The sequence below is a fragment of the Camellia sinensis genome, chromosome 15, assembly GCF_055761805.1.
Source record: "Camellia sinensis isolate YWXY chromosome 15, ASM5576180v1, whole genome shotgun sequence".
In the NCBI taxonomy this organism is placed as follows: Eukaryota; Viridiplantae; Streptophyta; class Magnoliopsida; order Ericales; family Theaceae; genus Camellia; species Camellia sinensis.
The window spans coordinates 18,144,436-18,167,275 of NC_138975.1; positions in this window are offsets into that span (position 1 = coordinate 18,144,436).

The window sequence follows — 22,840 nt, forward strand, 5'->3', positions numbered from 1 at the left end:
AATCTCGTACAGAAAATCTTCAACCTGCAAAGGGTGTACGCACCTTAAGAGTGGTCCAGTGAACGACCTCCTGTAGAGATGACCTTCCGCTGTTAGACTGAATCTGGCTGATTTCAGCCTTATTTTATGTGCTTCTTTATGGTCTTCTGGCAGCTTCCCTTCTTTTAGGAATGCAATGATTGCATCCATCTAGCTTGGTCCAAAGCCCACGCACATTGCTTCTTGTTCGGTGCTCTGTTTATTTATGCTCGGGGCCGACATGTAGTCGATCATAATTGTCCTTGTTTTTCCAGTTTGAATTGAGCTGGCCAAGTTGGCTAACGCGTCGGCGTGGGTGTTGTCATCTCGGCTTACTTGGAGTAATCTGCAGTTCTGGAATAGGGCTGCCAGTCGGATGACTTCCTTTGCATATGCCGACATTCTTTCGTCTCTGGCTGCAAATTCTCCTGTTGACTGGTTAACAATCAATTGTGAATCACAAAAAACAATTACCTCGTCTGCCTCTGCTGCTGCTGCTAGTTTTAGCCCTGCAATTAATGCTTCATATTCTGCTTCATTATTGGAGGCTTTGAACCCCAGACGGATAGACTGTTCCACAATTTCTCCATCTGGAGATATCAGCAGTACTCCTGCTCCTGCTCCCTGGCGGTTTGAACTTCCATCGACGAATAGTCTGAATGAATCGCCGATGTAGATGCTGCATGGTCTGAGCTTTTCTTTCTCTTGCTTTTTTGTCTTTGACTGGGATTCTTCTTGCTTGTCGGGCCGATGCTCATCTTGACTCGACGGAGCCCGAGGTGTGATGGCTTCAGGTGTGAGTTCTGCGACGAAGTCGGCCAAAACTTGGCCCTTTATTGCTGTTCTTGGCCTAAATTCTAGGTCAAACTGGCCTAGAGTTACTGCCCATTTTGCTATCCTTCCTGTTAAGTCTCCTTGATGTAATAAGGACTTCAGCGGGTGCTCTGTTAGGACCACGATTTTGTGTGCCTGAAAGTAATGGCTTAATTTCTTTGAAGCCATTACCAAGGCTAGCATTAATTTTTCCAGTGGTAGGTACCTTGTTTCCGCGTTAGCCAGAGTCTTGCTTACATAATAGACAGCCTTCTGCTCCCCTTTTTCCTCTCGGATTAGCACTGCACTGACTGCGTGTTCAGAGACTGCTAAGTACAAAAACAATTCCTCCCCTGGGATTGGGTTGGAAAGGACCGGGGTTATGGTCAAGTACTTTTTTAGGTCGGCTAAGGCAACTTCACATTCTTCCGTCCATAGGAAGTCTGTGGCTTTTTTCACCAGGTTAAAGAAGGGTCTGCACTTTTCTGAGCTTCTGCTGATGAATCGGTTTAGGGCTGCGGCCCTTCCAGTGAGCACTTGAACTTGCTTTTCCGATGTTGGACTCTGTAGTTCCAGGATGGCCTTGATTTGGTCTGGGCTGGCTTCAATGCCCTTTCTTGTTACCAGATATCCTAGAAATTTACCTGACCCAACTCTGAAGGCGCACTTTGAGGCGTTGAGTCGGAGCCGATATCTTTTGAGTATGTCAAAGACCTCTTTTAGGTCGGCAAGATGACCTTTTGATTCCTTGGTCTTTACGACCATATCATCGATGTAAACTTCTACCGTTTTGCCAATCAGGTGTTTAAACATCTTTGTCACTAACCTCTGATAGGTTGCTCCGGCGTTTTTCAGCCCAAAAGGCATTACCCTGTAACAGTACAGGCCTTTCGGGGTGATGAACGCGGTCTTCTCCTCGTCTGGAGGGTACATAGCAATCTGGTGGTACCCTTTGTATGCATCTAAAAAACTCATCCTTTCATGTCCCGAGGTGGCGTCTACCAGTTGGTCGATTTTGGGCAGAGGAAAGCTGTCTTTCGGGCAAGCTTTGTTGAGGTTGGTGAAGTCTACACAAACCCTCCACTTGCCATTCTTCTTTTTTACTACTACTGTGTTGGACAGCCACGTTGGGTACTGGACTTCTCGGATGGCCCTGGCTTCAAGGAGTCTGTCTACCTCTTCCTCGACTGCTTCGACGTGCATTAACGTCGGCCTTCTGGCTCGTTGAATCACAGGTTTTGCCGATCTGTCGACATTGAGACTGTGGCAAGTGACCTCGGGATCAATGCCAGGCATTTCATAAGGTGTCCAGGCGAACGCCTCTATGTTTGCCCTTAAAAAATCTTCCAGTTCTTTTTCTTCTTCTCTAGCTAAGCCTGAGCCGAGAAAAAAAAATCGTTCTTCGTCGCCCTCCTGGACGAGGATTTTCTTTAGCGCCTCTTCGCTTTTCTCGGCTGGTTCTTTCCCGACGTCTTCTAGGACTTCCATGTCCTCATCTTCATATTCTGCTTTCTTTGGCTCCCGTATACTACAGGTGGACTTTATTGCTGCCATGGAGCAATTTTTGGCTTGTAGTTGATCCCCTCTGACTTCTTCAATCCCATGCTCTGTTGGGAACCGGAGTAGTTGATGCAACGTCGAGGGAACTGCCCCCATTGCATGCAACCACGGTCTTCCCAGGATGATGTTGTATGGTGAGGGTGTGTCAATTACCAGGAATTCCGTCCTGATCTTCTTAGTGCCGGCTTGTACCTCCAAGCTTGTTGCACCCAGTGGCCATGTCGGCGTTCCATTAAAGCCGACCATCGGGCCGCTGGATTGTTCTAGGTCATCGGGGTGAAGGCCTAGCTCTTTGTAACATCTGACATACATGATGTCACAGGAGCTGCCTTGGTCTATTAGGATGCGTTTTACTTGGCACTCCCCAACCTGGAGGGATACTACCAAGGCATCATTATGCGGATGTTGGACCAGTTCTAGGTCGGCTTCAGTAAAAGCTATCATTGGCCCTTGGCATTCTTCTGGCCGATGTCTCTTTTCCCCGACTTGGTAGATATGCTGTAAATGTCTTACCCTCTGGGTTTCTCCTCTGACTTCGTTTTCGTTGACCCTTGAGTGGATCACATTAACCACCCTCGGTTCTCCTGCTTGTGGTAGCTGTGCTGGGGGAGGAGGTGCCGCTCGTGCTTGAGGCAACCTTGCCTGTTCTTCCCTTGTTCTGGCCTCATCGACCAGGTCCCTCAGAAGGCCTTGTCTTACTAGGTCTTCCAAGTGTGCTTTTAAGGCTCTGCAACCTTGAGTTGGATGCCCTTCTTCATTGTGGTAGGCACAACGTCTACCAACGTTCCTTCCCATGAATTCCCCTGGTGCTCTTGCTGGAGCCCTGAAATAAGGTTGATTTCGAATCCGATCTAGGATTTTATGGATTGGGATCCGGAATACTGTGGTTACCGCCTGTTTATTTCTTAATTCTATTTCTTGTTTGGTCGGCCCATTGTTGACTCGGCCCCGCTTTGGCGAGCCGTTTCCCTTTTCTTGTTTCACCTCTTTGTTTCCCGATGTATCTTCTTCGGCCCTGGCGTATTTCTCAATTCTTGCCATGAGTTCTTCCATACTTTTTGGCAATGTTTTTGCCAAGGACTTCCGTAGTGGGCAGTCATCTTTCAGGCCGTTCTTAAAGGACACGACTGCTACTTCCTGGTTGCATTCGGGTATTCGGTTGAACACCTCGTAGTACCTCTTCGCATAGGCCCTGAGGCCCTCTTCCTTGGTGATTCGTAGAGCCATCAAAGCATCAACCCTCAGGGGTTGCAGCTTGTTGGTCACAAATCTGGCCACAAATATCTCGGCCAAGCCTTCCCATGTCTTTATGCTTCCTTTTGGTAACTTATGGAACCAATCAGATGCAATTTCCCCAAAGGATGAGGGGAATACTTTACAGAGCAACGGCTCGTTCCCGCTATATAACGCCATTGAATTCAGTAATAAGAAAAAAAAAAAAAGAGTATTTCATTTACCTGAGTAATTCCTTTGGCCCTGTCTAATTTTTGAGTTGTGGGAAGTGATTATTGTTTTGTCTATTTTAATCTTCATAGTGATTGTTGTATTCCATTGGAAATGCCAATATAGTTTTTTATTATTTTTATTTTTTTTATCAACTCTTTGGTGCCATAAAATTACCGCAATTCCTTTTTTTTTTTTTTTTTTTTTTCATGGTTTCAGAGGATAAACAATTTATTTGATCAAGATCACTCTGTTCATAAAACACTAGTCACTCATGCTTGCAATAATATTATATCTTGTTTGTAAACTTATAACCTTTATTTTATTTTATTTTTTATTTTGAAAGTCTGCCACTTGTTTGTTGTAGTTCCTGTATACAATTATGGATTTGGATCTTCTTCAGCAATTTTTTCTTTCAACTATCATCCAGTATTTGATATAAAGGTTATATTTCAACCGCTAGTTATTATCAAAATTTATGACTTTTAAATTAACTGTTAGATGATAACCAGAGAAAGAGAAATTGTTAGAGGGGATCTTCTTCCATAATTTATGACTCAAAATAATCTGAAAAAAAAAGTGATTTATAAAAAAAAATTAATGGAAAACACATTCAGATTGATGTATCAAAAGCATTTTTGTAATTATGAAGACAATGTTGAGTGTCCTGATTGAAAATAAAGGGCACTATAAGAAGCCATATTATTTTGTATTAAAATTTTGTACAAAAATCTAAATAAAAGGTCGCGCTCCTCTAAAGTAAATGTCGACTTTGAACTATTTATTTTGTATAATCTGTTTAGAAAAATATTCATACAAAAAATTAAGTTGGTCAAATATTAGTAACTAGATGATCGGTTTAAGTTTGTCTTATAAAAAATAATGATTCATATCAAAATTATAATTGTCATCCAATTTAACAAGACAAATGTGATCTCAAGCATGTGATTACTGATAACTGATAATAGTAATGATCTAGAGATTAAGTAGTGTAGCAACAAATATACTATTAGACATAAGACTTGCATGTGTAGTCTATCACTTAACATGATACATACTTAACATTCACTACAAAAATTTCAATTTTTTGGGACGGCAAAATGCCGTCGCAAATACTCATCATGCCGTTTTAAAAAAATTTTAGCAACGACAAATTACTTTTAGCGACGGCAAATGGAGATTCACAATAGAGGGCATTGCAAAAAAATTTTAGCAACGGCATCATGCCGTCGCCTTTTTTTTGCGACGGCATATGCTACTATTTACGACGACATTTTATTGTCGTCAATAATGTGTAAAAATAGAGACCTTTTGCGACGGCTCTGTTTTACCGTTGTCAAAAGTTTTATTTGAGACGGTAGAAATTGCCCTCGCAAATTTTTTTTTTTTTTTTTGCGACGGCATATTTTCTTTTTGCGACGACATTAAATATGTTGCCAAAAAAAGGTTTTGATTTTTTGCGACAGTGCAGTGCCGTCGCAAAAAATGCAATATTTATTAAAAATAAAAAATACCTGTTTTTTGTGACAGTTAGGTGCCGTCGCAAAAAAAAGAAAAAAGAAAAAAAAAACCCTGCTGTAAATTAATTAAAAATATTAAAATTATTCAATGAAAAATAATTTAAAAAGAAGCCAATAATTGCATAATAATATAAAAATTCCTATATAGAAATAACAATTTCTCCATAATAGACATATTCTTGCATTCATAACTATACATCAACAAAATAACCCCAGTATATAATGTTCCATAATACATATATAATGTTTAAATACATAATGTTATTCATAATTCAAAATAACATAAACCAAAATTAAAATTTTCCTCAACATTCTCCGTGCTACAAAAACAAAAATTAGTGATATTCTTCACAGGCATGAAATCCACAAGAAGCAAACTCCTACTCCGGAAATATCTACAAAAAAAAAAAATAATAATAATTAATGACAATATAATTATGTTTAATATGTTAATTACGAAAAAAACATAAAAATTCAACTACTATACAATTACAAAGATAATTAAGTAAATAATTGTGCCGAGACCAAAATCCGACTCTAACTCTCAAACCGGGAACCCGATTCGAGTCCCGTCTTTTCCCATAAGTCTCTCGTGCCAAGGCAGTCTTGTGTGCCAAGCCTCGTGTAATCCGACGCTGTTTGGTGATTTTGGGGTGTTAACATCTCGGATTCTAAGTTTTTTAAAGAACTAGTTCACCTAAAGTGAAATCTGGCTCTAACTCTCAAATTGGGAATCAAATTCGAGTCCCGTTTTCTCCCACAAGTCTCACGTGCCAAGGCGGTCGTGTGAGCCAAGTTTCGTGCTAATCCGACGCCGTTTGGTGATTTTAGGGTGTCAACACCTCAAATTCTAAGTTTTTTAAAAAACTAGTTTGCCTAGAGTGAAATCCGATTCTAACTCCCAAACCGGTAATCCAATTCGAGTCCGATCTTCTCCCGCAAGTCTCTCGTGCCAAGGCGGTCGTGTGTGCCAAGTTTCGTGCTAATCCGACGCTGTTTGATAATTTTGGAGCGTTAACACCTCGAATTCTAAGTTTCTTAAGAAACTAGTTTGTCTAGAGTGAAATCCGACTCTAACTCCCAAACGTGAAACCTGTTTCGAGTCCCGTCTTCTCCTATAAGTCTCTCATGCCTAGGCAGTCGTGTGTGCCAAGTTTCGTGCTACTCTGACACCGTTTGGTGATTTTGGGGTATTAACACTAGGGGTGGGCGCGGGTCGGTTACGGCCACGAAACCTCCAATCCGCCATCGGTCCGCCAATCCGGCGGATGTGGATTGAGCGGATTGGCGGTTTGGCGGATGGATGCGAATTGATTTGGCAGTTTAAGATTTTATAAATTTTCAACATAATTCAACTTGTGCACTTCCTCAAAAAAAAAAAAAAAAGTATTACAGTCAACGACTTAAAAAACTATTACAATCACTATATGTCTCATCCAAAAAAAGAAAGTTTGAAACTTTAGAATATCACAATCACTGCATGGCTCATCCATATATTACAATAACAGCATGATTCATCCACATAACGTATTACAATCTGTGATTCTTAAAATATAATAACAATTCAAACCATCAAAACCATGTACAAGGCAGTAGTAGAGATTGTATGTCTCTGTATTGTTACATCTATATATGTTTTTGAAAATAAAAACCAACCAACATATATCATATTTTTTATTTATTATTTTTAGAGTTAAATTTAAAAACCAAAAAATATAGATAAACAATACATTTATTTTTTCAATTTAAAAAATATATTCAAGTTGAAAACTTTTTTTCAACTGAATATTTAAACTCTTTTTCAATTGAAAACACAAACAAAATATTTAAACAAATTGAAAACATAAAGTCTAATAAATTATTAGGGGCGTTCGCGGTTTGGCGGTTCGGTTGCGGCCAAAGGAATCTCAAATCCGTCATCCGTCTGCCAAATTGGCGGATTGGAGAAAATCAATCTGCAATCGTCCGCTCGTCATAACACATCCGTCCAAAATGTGGGGATCGGTTCGGTTCGGTCGGTTTTGGCGGATCGGTATATCCGCTGCTCACCCCTAATTAACACCTCGAATTCTAAGTTTCTTAAGAAACTAGTTTGCCTAGAGTGAAATCCGGCTCTAACTCCCAAACCGGGAATCCGTTTCGAGTCCCGTCTTCTCCCACAAGTCTCTCATGCCTAGGCGGTCGTGTGTCTCCGACGCCGTTTGGTGATTTTGGGGCATTAACACCTCGAATTCTAAGTTTCTTAAAAAATTAGTTTGCCTAGAGTGTAATTCGGCTCTAACTCTCAAATCGGGAATCCAATTCGAGTCTCGTCTTCTCCCACAAGTCTCTCGTGCCTAGGCGGTCGTGTGTGCCAAGTTTCGTGCTACTCCAACCCCATTTGGTGATTTTGGGAGATTAACACCTCGAGTTCTAAGTTTCTTAAGAAACTAATTTGTTTTTTAAGAGTGAAATCCGGTTTTAACTCCCAAACCGGAAACCTTATTTGAGTCCCGTCTTCTCCCACAAGCCTCTCGTGCCTAGGCGGTCATGTGTCCCAAGTTTCGTGCTACTCCGACACCGTTTGATGATTTTGGAATGTTAACACCTCAAATTCTAAGTTTCTTAAGAAACTAATTTGTTTCTTAAGAGTGAAATCCGACTCTAACTCCCAAATCGAGAACCTTATTTGAGCCCTGTCTTTTTCCACAAGTCTCTCGTGCCAAGGCGGTCGTGTGTGCCAAGTTTCGTGCTAATCCGACGCCGTTTGGTGATTTTGGGGAATTAACACCTCAAATTCTAAGTTTCTTAAGAAACTAGTTTGCCTAGAGTGAAATTCAGCTTTCACTCCCAAACTGGAAATCTGATTCGAGTCGGGTCTTCTCTCACAAGTCTCTCGTGCCTAGCTGGTCGTGTGTGCCAATTTTCATGCTACTCCAACGCCGTTTGGTGATTTTGGGGCATTAACACTTCGAATTCTAAGTTTCTTAAGAAACTAGTTTGCCTAGAGTGAAATCCAGCTCTAACTCCCAAACCGGGAATCTGATTCGAGTCCTATCTTCTCCCACAAATCTCTTATGCCTAGGCGGTCGTGTGTGGCTAGTTTCGTGCTACTCTGACGTTGTTTGGTGATTTTGGGATATTAACACTCGAATTCTAAGTTTCTTAAGAAACTAATTTGCCTAGAGTGAAATTCAGCTCTAACTCCCAAATCGGGAATCCGATTCGAGTCCCGTCTTCTCCCACAAGTCTCTCGTGCCTAGGCGGTCGTGTGTGGAAATTTTCGTGCTACTCCGACGCTGTTTGATGATTTGGGGGCATTAACACCTCGAATTTTAAGTTTCTTAAGAAATTAGTTTGTTTTTTAAGAGTGAAATCCAGCTCTAACTCCCAAACCGGGAATTCGATTTGAGTCTCGTCTTTTTCCACAAGTCTCTCATGCTTAGGCGGTCGTGTGTGCCAAGTTTCGTGCTACTCTGATACTGTTTGGTGATTTTGGGACGTTAACACCTCGAATTCTAAGTTTCTTAAGACACTAGTTTGTTTCTTAAGAGTGAAATCTGGCTCTAGCAAATTTAGTTACATTAAGTAGAAAAAAAAGTCCTAATCTATGTATTGTTTTATGATAAAATACTAATTACTAAAGTAAGTCAACAAAATCGACGAAAAATGAAGAAGAAAACATTCACAATAAGTCAAGAGAAAATGAGTTGCCACCAATAAAACAAACAAAAGACCAAATGCTCTCAACATCTCAACTAAATGTCACCTTACCAAACAGAAAACTTGGATTGAATTGGTAATAGACAAACTTTGTACTATGGAGAGTAGGCTTTGAGCATAAATAAGCTACAAGAAGTAAACTAATGCCTGTGTTTCTGGAAAGCAAACTAAAAATCCACTGCTTTCCCGGACCTACCACTGATGAGGTATTGCTGGTTATTCTCAAATATTACATAAACAAAGTCAGGAAGTGGGTTGCCTACTCTTTAATGTTCAAAACAATTTTAACTTTGCATAGAAGGTGTAAAACATAAATAAGAAGAAATAAACTGCATACTGTTTATATTGGTTGGTCCCAGATTGCTCAGATTCTGAGGCCATACCCACTAAACTAACTGAATTAACTAACTTGAGAGACATGGAATTGCTGTCAAATGATCCAAAGCTACCTGAAGATGCAGTTCTCTAAATAAAAGGGTAAAGAACTGTCAGATGATAGGTGAAGAAACACCATTAATAAAATGAACAAACACTACCTTATAACCAATAAAATAATAACTATGCAGCCTATGCATACACCACAATTTAACATATTCACAGTGATAAATATAGTGCTAAACAAAATTTACACTATCTTTGTATAGTTGCTTCCATCCATATGTCAGACAAAAACAATAAACATTTTGATCATCTAGTAATCTTTTCTACCACATTTTATCAATTTTTCCTTTGGACATAAATTCATGTTAAAACTAGAAGCATGCATGCAAAAGTTGTAAAATGTGTACATAATGTCCAATTGACGTTTAGGCTAATGTCTATCAATTGTGGCAGAGACCAAAAAAGGCACTAAATCAATGACTCAAAGAAGGCAAACATACAAGTAAGATATGAACAATTATTTGATTGAGGACTTGAACCATGAAAAATCAAATTTGAATTCAACAGATCAATAGGAAATATGAAAATAAGTTTTTTTTGCGAATCACTTCCACTTTAAAATTTTTGCGAAAATGGTCCAATCTTAAGTTGTTACTCCCATAGATGCATAAGCACCAGAGTATTGTATGTTCTTTGTCTTTAATCCTAAAAGAACAAAACCCAAAAATCATAAGGCACAAACAAAACAATTCAAATACAAAGATATCAACTTTGTATACATACAAATACATTGAAAGTATGGCTATATGAAATAGAATGAAGTAGAGAAGAAGAAGAAGAGTAATACATAAGTAGGAGCATCGGGATTGCAGAGAACGCGGGTTCTCTGGAGTTCGAGATGTGGAGGGAGCTTGCCTTTGGGCACGTCTACCGCCGCTCGTGTAACGCCCCGAAATAATTCAACATTTACCCAACAATAACAATAATCTGCCCATCTTTACATAATTAATAAAGGGTCTTTACAAAGGTTTTACATGCTGGTATATATTCATCAATACAAACATATGAATCTATAGCATGTAAAGCGTCCATTCTCAAAACAATACAATGCCCTTAAGGGCTTACATCTTCCAAGGCATAAGCCTGGTTACACAAAAAATGGTTTCTGCAACCCATACACATTAGCCCTTGGCTCAAAAGAATTACACAAAATAAAAGAGCTATGTACTCTTCTCAAAATATCCACGCCCTCAGTTCAGCGGGATCACCACATCTTTACCTGCACCAAATCCTATAGGAGTGAGCACAAAGCCCAGTAGAGAATTCTTACAAAGTATATACGGTTATGCATACTCTTAAAAACAAATGCAATTGTTAATGCCATGCCATGCATCCTTATAAGAAAGTCCATTTCATGTACATTTGTAAGTTTCTATCTTTCCAACAATCATTTGCCAACTCAACATTTTTCCCAACATTTCCAATCATTAATCAACAGGGGCGGTAAATACGACACTGGTAATTCATAGGCTGGTGTCTGCAAGTAGATTCTATGAGTACTATCAAACTGTCATTTTACCGGTATTAACCGGAAGACTCGACACCTATCCGCGCAGCTTTCAGGTCTTTCACCCTGGACACTCAGGCCAACTTATCAAATTCAACTACACCCCCTATCCGGACTTACCACGTATTTACCCGATTCACAATTCCATGATTCTCATTTCAACATAATCTTTTTCAAAGTAAACATTTTCCAATTCATTTCCATATGTGTAACAATGATAAAAAATCAAATGAGAACATGATGCAATACATAATATCTCATGACATTTCTCCATTTTCAATGTCTTCACAATAATGTCAACATTCACAATTTCCATTTCCCCTCTTCACTGTTCTTTTACAAAATCCCCATGAGCCATTAATACATAGCTACAATCATTATTCATGGTGCACAACAATTGTCATTCCACAACTATATACTATCATTTATTCAACAATAGTTCTTAAAGCAAACACCCATTTAATATGTCAAAAACTTTCCATATTTGCAAAGCACATTGTGAAATCAAGGCTAACTTATCTTTTTGTCAAAAGAAAAGAAAGTTCCAAGAAATTTTCCACATTTCATGGTGAAACCCACCCAAATCATATTCTTTGAATTAAATAAAGTGGAAACCCTTTAGGATTAGCAAAAGGGTTGAGATTTAAACTCCTATTTTTCAAAAACCCCTTTACATTTGGAGCAAAAATAAAACTCAACACAACAATCTCAACACTTTTAAGATCAACATTTAGATAGCAAAACATGTATATATAACTCAAGAAATCCCTACCTCAAATGGAGAGACTCAAAGGAGATGAAGGAGGAAACTCAAGATGCTCCAAATCTCAAAATTTTCGGATCAAAACGAAGCCCACGCAAAGCTCCACACTTTTTACAAAGGATATAGGGTAGAAACCCTCTAGATCAAGTGCTCTTGAAGAGAGAAGGGGTGTTTTAGAGAGAGAGTGTGTTGAATCTAGGGTTTGGAGAGAAATGGAGATGAAAAAGTGATGTTTTACCCGTTGCTGTGAACTGATATACTCGAGGCTCGCTCGAGCGAATGAGTGGTCGCTTGAGCGACCAGACACAAAAGATCGTCGCTCGAGCGTAATAAGCGTCGCTCGAGCGAACAATGGGAAGCTACAGGTCTGCAACCCAGAAGCACGCTTGAGTGAAGGACCGCTCGCTCGAGCTAAGAAACCCAAAACATAGACCTCGCTCGCTCGAGCGAAGGAAAGCTCGCTCGAGCCAAGAATGACAACCTTCAGGTCCAAAGGAGACGTAGACGCACGCTCAAGCGCAAGACCTATCACTTGAGCGAAGAGACCTATCACTCGAGCGAAGAGACACGCCACTCAAATCTCGCTCAAGCGAAGGAACCCTGGCTCGAGCAAAGGAACTAAAGCACAAAGCTCGCTCGAGCGACAAAGACCTCACTCAAGTGAAGATACCAAAATCTGGACAGCAACCATTTGTTTCAAAACACACCCAACCTGTTCCAAACCTGCCCAACACATCCCAATACTTGAATACAAAGACTTAAAGGATGGAAACAAGATAGACACCTCAATAACCAACCATGAAACCCGAGTTCAGAATACAATACATGAAGGGAAAAAACCGGGATCGCTATAGCTCGCCCTCGTCTGTCGCTCTCCGTCGTCTCCTGCCGCCCGCCATCAATCGATCGATTGAGAGAGAGAGAGAGAGAGAGAGGTAAGAAGAGATTAGGGATTTTTGGTTTTGGGCGGATGAGGGGGGGTTTGAGATTGGAGATTTTTGGTTTTGGGTTGGGGGGAACGGAGCGGGAATGAAAAAAAAAAAAAAAAAAAAGGAGGGGGGGAATAGAGCGGGAATGAAAAAAAAAAACAAAAAGGAGGGGGGGAACAGAGCGAGAATGAAAAAAAAAAACAAAATCTTTTTTTTTGTGGTCACAAATGAAATTTAAAAAACAAAACGATCTTGTTTAACTAGCTGTCGCAAAAAAACTATATTTTTTTTTAAAATAAATTTTTTTTTTTGTAGTTAATGAATTTTTCTTAAAATTTTTCATTTTTTTTAGTTACTAAGATTGAAAATTTATTTGTTTCATTTTTATTTTAATGAAAAAAAATTTATTATTATTTGTTATTTGGTAGAAGTAGGGATAATATTTTAATGAAAAATATTTTTCACTAAAATAAAAGTTAATTTTCTGTGGTCAATGAAAAATGTTTTTCTGCGGCCCATTTTTTTTGGTTACTAAAAATCATGAACTAATTTTTTGGGGTAGAGGAGAGAGAGTGGCAGTAGTGGTGAAGATGGTGGATAAGAGATGATGGTGGTGGTGGTGGTGGTGGTGGTGGTGGTGGTGGCGAAGGAGATTAGTGGTGAAGTTGTGGTAGTGGTAGAGTACATGGAGTGGCAGGGGTGAAGGAGAGATAATGGTAGTAGCAGTGGCAGTAGTCGTAGTGGTGGTAGTGGAGTGGTGGCGATGGTAGTAGTAATTGTAGTCGTAGAGGTGAAGTGGCGACAGTGGTAGTAGTGGTGGTAGTGGAATGGCGTTTGCAGTAGTGGTGAAAGTGATAGAGGAGATGGGTAGTGAGAGAGAGAGATGAGAGAGAGAGAGAGAGAGAAACAGAGACAGAGTGATGAGTGAGAGAGAGACAAAGTGGTCGCTAAAAGTGTATTTTCTTGTAGTAGATCGATAAATCGAGAGAGAAAGGGAGAGAAACAAGAGATGAGTGAGAGATAGACAAAAAATGAGAGAAAGAGAGCAAAAAGAGATGAACGAAAGAGAGACATAGAAAAAGAGAGAGGCAGAGAGAGAAGAGAGATAAGAGAGAGAGATAGAGAGAAAAGAGAGAGCAGAGAGATAAGCGAGAGAGACAGAGAGAGAAGAGAGATAGAGATAAGAGAGATGAGAGAGAGAGAGAAAGAGAGACATACAGAGAGAGAATAGTGAGGAGTAAAAGAGAGAAAGAGAAGATAGAGAGAGACAGAGAGACAGAGAGAGAGACAAAGAGACAGGAAGCTGAAAATAGGTGAAAAGAGAAATGTTATATCAAAAGAGTAAGACGACGTCATTTTTTTTAAAAAAAAATTTGCGACAGAAAATATCATTGCATTTATTCAAACCACTTTGTGACTGTATATATATATATATATATATATGAAATAGTCTCAAAGCCACAATATATTTTTTTTTAACTTTTTTTTTGCAACGGTACCTATTACAGTTGCAAAAAAACTAACTCTTTTTTTTTTTTTTTTTTTGCGACTGCAGCTGGTGCCGTCGCAAAAACTCTATTTTTTGCGACAGCAATCTCTGCTGTCTCAAATACTCTCCTTTTTTTTTGCGACAGCAATTTCTGCCGTCACAAATACTCTCGTTTTTCGCGACAGCATTTTCTGCCGTTGCAAATACTCTATTTTTCTGCAACAGCAAATTGTGCTGTCACAAAAACTCATATTTTTTGGCGACGGCAAGCTGTGCCGTCGCAAAAACTCATATACTTCGCGACGGCAAATTGTGACGTTGCAAAAAGTCACTTTTTGAGACGGCAAATGTGCCGCCTCAAATGCTTCCGTCTTTTAAACCCACTTTTTTTATAGTGATTATGGCTAATTAACTTATTTATTGTTTATACTAGTTAGTATTTATAACATTATTGATATGACAAACTAGATTTATTACATCAATTATTTTTTTGATAAAACCTATAGATGAATGATTGAGATCATCAGTGGGTCCAATAAATCCGACAACATATCTTCAATTGGTGATCCAACAATAGAGAAGCAATCTATCCAAACAATAATTAAATAAAATAATTATTCTATTTCTAACTTGTAATTATAGATCAAGCTAAAATAAGGAACGTTTGGCAACTTAAAAAAAAAAAAAATTAGCTAAACAAATCAAAAAGTTAATTTGTCATCAGTTAAAATCAGATCAACTTTTTCACTTATGATAATAATTTCTTTTTAGCAACCTCCTAAACACAATAGCTTTTTTAGTTAATGCATTTGGAAAATTGTTAAACAAATTAATTTTTTTTGAATAAAAAAGTTTATGTGATATTTAACTTTTTTTAACTACTGTTTAGTAACTTTCTGATTTTTTTTTTTTAATTCATGCATTTGGAGTTTGTTTTTTTCCGCAACTTTTTGAAATTTAACTTTTTTAATTAATGCTTTTAGGAAATTAAAAAAAAAAATTGTGAGTGAAAAAATTGCTATGATTTTTAATATTTTTGGCGAATAACCAACAAACTAGTAACTTTTGATTTTTTTAAATAAGAAAGTGTTTTAAAAAAGTGACTTTTTTTTAATGGCATAAGTCTAAGGTTTCCGGATTTTATAGATGAATTCTTGATTTTAAACTCAACTATTTTAATGATATATAACTTCATACTTGACCCTATCCCATCAATGCTACTCTTAAACTCTTCTTCTTCTTCAATATTTTAAAATTAAAATAGGAGTTTTTTTTTTTTTTTTTTTTTTTTTTTTTGAATAGAATAAGAGTTTGATAAAATACAATTGCATGGAAAATTTTTGCCGTCCCTAATGAAACAAATGCCCAAATAGTAAAGATCATGCTTTCATATTATCAATAATGGTTTTGTTAAAGCTATGAGCTCTCCTTTTTTCTCCCATCCCCTCCCGCGACGACAAGAATCCAACATGCATATCAAATATTTGCTAAAATAATGTGAAAATGACATCTTTAAATATTATTGTCCCACCTAAATAATAATGGATTACTATCAAATGTGGATCACATTGAATTAGCAATTATTTTCTTTATTAAGAGTCATTTAACAAGTAGTTAAATTAGTCAAAAAACAGTTACTAAAAAAATTAAAAATTTTAAAAGTTCTCTATTTGTACAAAAAAATTAAATATTTCTTTTTATTCACTTTTTCAGTAAAAAATTAAGAAGTCATTCTCAAGCATATTAATTTTGTTTAACTCATATTTTAACCCGAAAAAAAAAACCATTGAAAAGCCACTTTTCAATTCAAGTAGAGTGAGTGGAAAAGATTTTTTTGATTTTTTTTTGTATAAATTAATTTTTTTAACTTTTTAATTTTTTTTAATTTCTTAACTAAAATAACCACACGCCATACAATAACACCATTGTCCCATACATTTCACCCAACATTATTGCTACTCGACTTTTATGTTGCAAAATTTTGATTTGTGAAAGGTCAAAAAAAAAATAATAATAAATAAAATAGAAATTCCAGTTTACTTGCATTTGCAGAAATAATTATAAATTTGTGTCTCCTGAATTTGTTGAAGATTTGTTCACATATATTTCTTACAACAACACTATTTCTGAACACTGTAACAAATATTACTATTTTTTTTAGTGAACAAAAATAATAGTTAAAGTGAAAACCAAAATGTTACTATTTTTTGAAATGAACAGAAATTTTAAGAATACAAAAATAATAGAGAGGAATACAAAAATAATAGTTGAAGTGGACAAATTACTTTTTTTCTTTACGCTCTGTTTGGTTTTTGAATTGAAGGGTGAAGTTACGTTTTGAAAGATAACTTTTCAAATGATTTTTTGAAGATACAACTTGTTTGGTTATGAATTTTTCCAAGAGTTTTTAAAAGAGTTTTAAGTTATATTTTGAAATAATTTCAAATAATCTTATTTTTAAATATTTACAAATTTTGTTAATTTTATTCAAGAGTTGGGTAAATATTTTTTGGCCAATACAAAAATCATAACAAATTTTGGCAAAAAATTTGTAAATATTTTTTTCGAATCATATTAAAAATAAAAAGATTTTTCTTCATAAATATTTGTTGCAAAAAATATTTTTCCAAAAAAATAGAAAAATTTTCATTTTGAAGAACAAAATTAAAAATCGAGTTTTTTTTACTTTTTTTTTTTTGGCAAAATAGAGTTTTGCAAAGAGTTTGATTATGAGTTTTGAAAAAAATTTTGAAATATTTATTTTGAATGAAGTTTTAAAAAGAATTTAATTATGAGTTTTGAAAAAAAAAATTAAATTTTTTTTTTTGAATAAAATTGTTGCATTCTACAAATTAGAACCAAACAAAATGTGAATAAAATTGTAACACATAAACTGATGAGTAATTTTTTTGGGGAAAAAAAATGAAGTCCAAATTTTATGATTTCTCAACAGGGAAATAATACAAAACTGTAAATCTAGAGCTCTAATTTGAGCTCTAGTCATGTGGCAAAATAAAAATAAAAAAATCACATCATGAGCGGAGGCTAACTCATTAAAACTTCTCTAGACCTTTATATTTAGAGCTCTCAATCTTTTCCTTCTCAACAACTCTATTTTACCAAACCTACAATTGATGCATCCCATTTTACAGTTTGTCCAGTCCATCAATTCACCTAACAACCGATCACGTGAGTACAATTATTTTGAAAAGATGATTAAAAGTTATCTTTTTTATTTTTGTAACTTTTTTTTTAAAAATATATAAAAAATATGATAGATGATGTGACTCAAAATATGTTAAAAGTCAGAAGATGACTTTTAACCATCTTTCCAAAATAGCCCTTTGAACATCAGGGTTTGTCAAAGGGCGAAATTGTAAATTTACCTATTTTTGGATTTTATAAATTATTTAATTTTACTTTTTTTTGGTAAAAAACCAAAAAAATTATTGCTAAAAGTCTTGTTTGAGAACACGTTATTTCAATATTTTTTTAGTTTTTTATGAACAAATGTGTAAAAAAGTACAGAGAGAGTGATGTCATAACCTATAACAACTTTTTACCTTTTTAGCTAAAATGTTTAGTTCCCAAATAACGCCTCACTGTAGTACCCTCAAAATATTACATTTAACCCAATCCATAAGATCTATGAACATAATAGAATTGATATACTTCCATTCATCAGAGTTTATATTACAGAAGGTATTATATGTCTTATACATTCATAAATGTTCATCCTGAATTTATAGCATGTAACATTAGTTTATAATAACAAAATGAATACCCTACAGGCTTACATCTTCCCAAGATATTATTTGGTTACAATAAAAGAGATCTAAGCTCAATACATCTAAAGCCCTTGGCTTGAATAAACATTTAAACATTTACAAAACAAAATCGAGCCTCCAGTCCTGAAGTTCTTCCAAGCTACGTTCTTGGAGGAAACATCTCACCGGTACTTGAAAATGGTTTCCTAAGTAGGGTGAGCCAAAGCCCAATAAAAATAGTCTATCACAATATATAAGGTTAAACTAAGATATAAGTGTCAGATAAATATTCAATAGTCATGACCAACTTATATTCTTCCACAACCATTTAATATTGATATTCATATATCGGTCCATTCTCATTTATTTATTTCGAGTTAATTTATTTCATTTCAAGTCATATGACAAATATACATAATTTCCCAAATGATCCAATTGAGACTACAACTCAGTGGTTCTCTATTCACATAGCTATCATACAAACACTTCAACCTTGCCATTTTACGAAAATTTCATCCGCGAGATCGGCACCCATGTATGAATAAGATTTCGGGACTTTTACCCTGGACATTCCGGCCAACTTAATTCTCAATGGAGTCCATCCCCTATCTTCTCCCAAACAATGAAGTACATCCCATTTCTTCTCCCAAAACGCTACACATATACAATGTATTTAAAAATATCGTCATATAAAATGACTATCCATAACACATATTCAATGCCTTAGTCATACCGTCATATTTAATGACACAACTTAAATGATTAGTTTCAATTCACTTAATCCTCATGCAATTTCTATCACAATCATAGCTATCCTCCACCGATTGCCCAACATAGATATTTATAAACAGATATGCAATCTTTAGAGCAGATAATTTGTCAAAATTCGACGGGTGAGTGATTAAACATATCCAACTACACCATCCCTTTATACTTTCCTCTAATTTCACATTTCTCACATCAACTTCATTATTTATACAAAATAATATTCAAAACATATTAGGGCAAATTTCCCCCCCATTTTTTTTTTAAATATTAACCTAAAGGCTAAAATCAACTATTCTAACACAAGATATCATCATATTTAAAACTCCATAATCATCTATGAAGCATAACATAGAAACCCCTCTTTCAATTTGAAACCAAGCCCTAGGTTTACCCAAAAAAACTCCCAAAATTTCCACCATTTATACATAACAACAAATAACTAGGTTAAAAGTCATACCAAAGTGTAGAATATCCCTACTCAAACAGAGAAGGTGAGCTGAAATCCAACTTTAATCAATTCAAAGAGAAGATCTTGAGAAGCTCCACCTTTTTATCAAAGGGAGTAAGGTGGAGAGATCAAAGGATCTAGGCCAAAATATATATATATATATATATATATAGAGAGAGAGAGAGAGAGAGTATTTTAGAGAGAAAGGCTCTTAACTTTAGGGTTTTGGCTAAAAAGACATGAAAAAGTGATGTAAAAAGTATTTTTCGCAATCTGATATACGCGTAGTCCGTTCGAGTGGAGAGTTTGACGCTCGAGTGTTAGACACAAAGACTTGTCCCGCTCGAGCGAAGAATACACACTTCCAGTATTTTTTGTAGACGACAGACCGCCTGCTCAAGCTCAAGAAAGGACGCTCGAGCGCCCACCAACTCGAGCATGCAAAACGCCGCTCGAGCGTGAAAGACACTCCTCCAGCACTTTTGCAGACATGCATAGTACTAAAAGTTTGCAACTCCCGCTTGAGCGTAAGAAAGGCCGCTCGAGCGAAAGACCAAAATTTACATAGCCCGCTTGAGCGCAAGAATGAACGCTCGAGAGAAGGACCAAAAATCTAGGCAACACAATGTTTAAAAACTAACCAACCAACCTGTTCCAAACACAACCACAACAACCCAAAGACCAATTTCAAAGGTATACAAAGGAAGAAAAAGATATACAATAATATGAAAGCAATAAACCCGAGTCCCGGACATCACAAGAGTTAGGTCAAAACTGAGATCGCTATAATCTCTCCTCTTAAAGAATTTCGTCCCCGAAATTTACAAATTAAGTTTCAAAAATCAAGTTTAGCCAACTTCCTAAATGATTACAAATCAACTCAACACTATAACCCATCTATCGATCATTCAATCCCTTCACAAGATGAACAAATCCACAATATACGTCTCAACATATGTTAACAATATGCATCTCCCATAGTTTTAACCAATTTCAATACGTATATCTCATATTTCCAAAACATATTCAATGTTTATGATAAATTTGCATTTCCAAAATTTAAACAACATATACAATGTTCATATTAAACTTGCATTTCTGAAACATGTTCAACATATACAATGTTCTCATAATTCAAAACATATACAATGTCTTTACAGTTCATGAACAAAAATAAAATCTCAACACATACTCAAACATCAACAAATAAGTTCGGATATTTCTCACGGACTTCCAATTCATGCTCCCAAGTTGCTTCCTCAACCCTGTGATGTTTCCACAATACTTTGACCAAGGGAATTGTCTTGCCTCACAAAACTTGGTCCCGTCTATCCAAGATTCTCACCGGTCTCTCCTCATACGAGGCATTCTCATCTGCCTCTAAGTAGGTCTTATCCAATACATGCGATGGATCTAGTTCATATTGTCGAAGCATACTAATATAAAACACGCCATGCACTCTGAAAAGTTGTGGCGACAATGCCAAATGATAGGCAACCTCTCCAATCTGTTCAAGGATCTCAAAAGGGCCAATAAACCGAAAGGATAACTTTCCACTCGTCCCAAATCTCATCAAACCCCACCTAGGTGATATTTTCAAAAAGACATGATTACCCACCTCAAAAAACAAGGGTCTCCTCCTACGGTTAGCATAACTTTTCTGACGACTTTGGGCTGTAACCAACCTCTTACGAATAAGTGCAACTTTCTCCATCGTTTCCCGAACTAACTCTGGACCCAACAAAGGTGCATCACCCACCTCAGCCCAACACACTAGAGATCTCTAAGGTTGACCATACAATGCCTTAAATGGTGCCATGCCAATACTTGATTAGAAGCTGTTATTGTAGGCAAACTCCACTAAGGGTAAGTGTCTCTCCTACGACCCTTTAAAATCTAAGACACAGCCTCGAAGCATATCCTCAAGGATTTGAATAGTACGCTTGGACTGCACGTCAGTCTGAGGATGGTAAGTAGTGCTAAAGGTCAATCTAGTGCCCAAGGCATTCTACAAGTTCTGCCACAACAGAGCTATAAAACGCGGATCTCTATCCTAAACAATCACCACAGGAACACTGTGCAACCTCACTATGTCCCTGATATACAAGTCAGCAAGATAGTCTACCGAATCACTCACGTGCATAGGTATGAAGTGTGCAGACTTGGTTAACCGGTCAACTACCACCTAGAGGGCATCACTGCCCTATTGAGTCCTAGGAAGGCCCACAACAAAATCCATCGTGATATGCTCCCACTTCTACTCAGCTATAGGCAAAGGTTGTAACAAACCCGCTGGCCTCTGATATTCCGCCTTCACTTGCTGACAAGTAAGGCACTTTGATACAAACATGGCCACATCCTTCTTCATACATCTCCACCAAAACTGGTGACTTAAATCATGATACATCTTTGCACCTCCCAAATGCACCACAAAGAGTGAATGGTGACACTCTCAGAGTACTTCCTCTCAGCAAGACTCTAGCATGAACAAATGATTATGGTATCTCACACTCTGATCGGGATACACAGTCAAGCCCTTCTCTACCTTCCCATTAGAGACATTTCCCGAAGGGACTCTACCTCAAGGTCACCCATCTGCACTTCTAACACTTGGTTCATAAGTGTAGGTTGTGCAACTACAGAAAACAAGGCCGCAGATTCACTGGACTCGCCAAGATGCAAGTCAAACTCCCCAAGAGTACCCAACATTTCCCATTCACGGATGGCGATACAAGCAACACTACCAATAGACTTCCTACTCAAGGCATTAGCCACAACATTGGCTTTCCCCGGATAGTAATGCAACTCAAAATCATAATCCTCTATGAACTCCAGCCATCTTTTTTGCCTCAAATTCAAGTTCTTTTGTGTAAACAGATACTTCAGACTCTTATGATCAGAAAACACCTCAAATTTCTCACCATATAGATAATGCCTCCAAATTTTCAAGGCAAAAATCATTGCCGCTAACTCGAAGTCATGAGTAGGATAGTTCCTCTCGCGGGTTTTCAACTGCCGTAAGCCATAGGCTACTACCTTCCCCTCTTGCATCAAAACACAGCCCAAACCTTCCTGTAAAGCATCTGAATACACTGAATAGCCCAGACCCCTCTCCGAAATAATCAAGACTAGAGCAATGGTAAGTCTAACCTTAAGCTCTTGGAGCAACTTTTCACAAGTCTCACTCCACACAAACTTGATTCATTTCCTCATCAACCTAGTCAAATGTGAGGCTAATCTCGAGAAGTCCTTCATAAACCGACGGTAATACTCGGCCAACCCCAAGAAACTACGGATCTCGAAAGCATTCTTAGGCTGTGCTCAATCTTGCACTGCCTCTATCTTGAATGAATCTATAGTTACCCCTTTCTCGGATACCACATGGCCTAAGAACTTAATTTCCTTAGCCAGAACTCACATTTCCCAAACTTAGCATATAGCTTATGGGCTCTAAGCAACTCAAGCACCACTCGCAAGTGTTCCTCGTGTTCCTTCTTAGAGGGTGAGTAAATCAAGATATCGTCCATGAAGACGACCACAAAACGGTCTAAGAACTCTCGGAAGATTCGGTTCATCAAATCGATAAACACAGCCGGGGCATTGGTTAGCCCAAAAGGAATCACTAGAAACTTATAATGGCCATACCGCGTACGGAATGCCGTCTTTGGGATA